Source organism: Chelonoidis abingdonii, chromosome 7, assembly GCF_003597395.2.
Source record: "Chelonoidis abingdonii isolate Lonesome George chromosome 7, CheloAbing_2.0, whole genome shotgun sequence".
Lineage (NCBI taxonomy): Eukaryota > Metazoa > Chordata > Testudines > Testudinidae > Chelonoidis > Chelonoidis abingdonii.
Window position 1 is genome coordinate 57,165,823 of NC_133775.1, and position 1,767 is coordinate 57,167,589.

The window sequence follows — 1,767 nt, forward strand, 5'->3', positions numbered from 1 at the left end:
TGGATATTAGGAAACACTTTTTCACTAGGAGGGTGGTGAAGCACTGCAATGGGTTACCTAGGAAGGTGGTGGAATCTCCATCCTTAGAGGTTTCTAAGACCCAGCCTGGCAAAGCCCTGGCTGGGATGATTTAGTTGGTGTTGGTCCTGCTTTGAACAGGGGATTGGACTAGATGACCTCCTGAGGTCTCTTCCAACTTTAATATTCTATGATTCTGTGGGGGGAGAGGGAATAACCCACAGTCAAACACCAATAAGATAAGGAAGGTGCTAACTAGAAAGCAGGAAATACAGAGTTCTCGTTTCTTGTAGATTGAAAAAGGTGAACACTTTCCAGTGCCACAGCTCACTCTGCAGATTTCATTCCCCTACTTGACTTCATCCAAAAACCCCATTCTCTACCTAACTGGATTGTCATCTTCAGATGTAAGTTATGATTATAAATATGAATTCACCTTCATTTTATTTTAAAGTTTAAATGTTTTTCTTCCTTTTTTGTGCTTGGTGTCAGAAAATGAAAGATTCAATTTGATTACATATGGGTGCTTAAATTTAGCTTTGCTTGCAATCTAAATGATAACTAGGATTTGGAATAAGAGGTAAACCTTCTTAAAGAATTTCTAGAAATGTAGCCATTCACAGAATAATGCCTGCCTAGCTTTATTTAATGGTGTTTCAACAATAATTTGAAGATATCAAGATTAATTTCATTTATTGTTAAGAGTGTGGCGTAGTGGTTAGGGCACTGAAAGGCTTCAGCAGCATCCTGCTTTTTACTGAAGCATGTAGCTACATGCGCAGTACCTACCACCGCCAATGGTGTGCAGTTTAGATGTAGCCTAAATTACCTCATGAAAGACTGTGTCATATTTGTAATGAGAAAGGTAATATAAATAATATACTGTCACCTTCATTTTGCTCTTCTACACTCTGGTTATTAACAAATGTATAGAAATGGATATACTATAAATGATCTTGTTATTACATTTGCTAAATCTTAGGAATACTGACCTATTTCTGGAGCTTTTGAATATTATTGTTTTAGATCTTTGGGCAGTAAAAGAGATGGTATTTTTTCTAACAGAATGCAGTCTGCCAAACCAGTCACCCTATAAATCCATTCAACTCTGGGATGCAGTTTGAGCTGGCAAAAAAAAAAGAACCTACAAAAGATACAGTTATGGTAAGCCTGTCTAAAATCTGTGCATTCATTGCAGTATTTACCTGGAATGTTTTGAGTAGAATATTTCTAATAAATACTGTAAAGACATTGCTCCATATAATTTCATCTAGTATATTTTAATAGCTGAAGATGGTACCTTTAAAGGTAACATGCTATAATTTTTATTAGCAAAAGCTGCGCATGAAGCTGAACTACACATCCTTGGGCCAGATCTTCGACTTGTGTAAATCATTATAGCTCCGTTGATTTCAGTGAAACTATGCCTATTTACATCAGTGTAAATCTTTTATCCTCGTCCTTCTAATCTAATGAAATAAATATTAAGTAATATTTTAAAGGCCTGAGCTTCCACTTCCTGGCCACTTTGTTTAGTCATTTCCAACTCTGCAAAGTAGTTAGCTGGGGTGGGATCTGAGTTACCACAGAGAATTCTTTTCTGGGTGCTGGCTGGTGAGCCTTGCCCACATGCTCAGGGTTTAGCTGATCACCATATTTGGGATCAGGAAGGAATTTTCCTCCAGGGCAGATTAGCAGAGGCCCTGGAGGTTTTTCGCCTTCCTCTGCAGCGTGGGGTATGGGTCACTT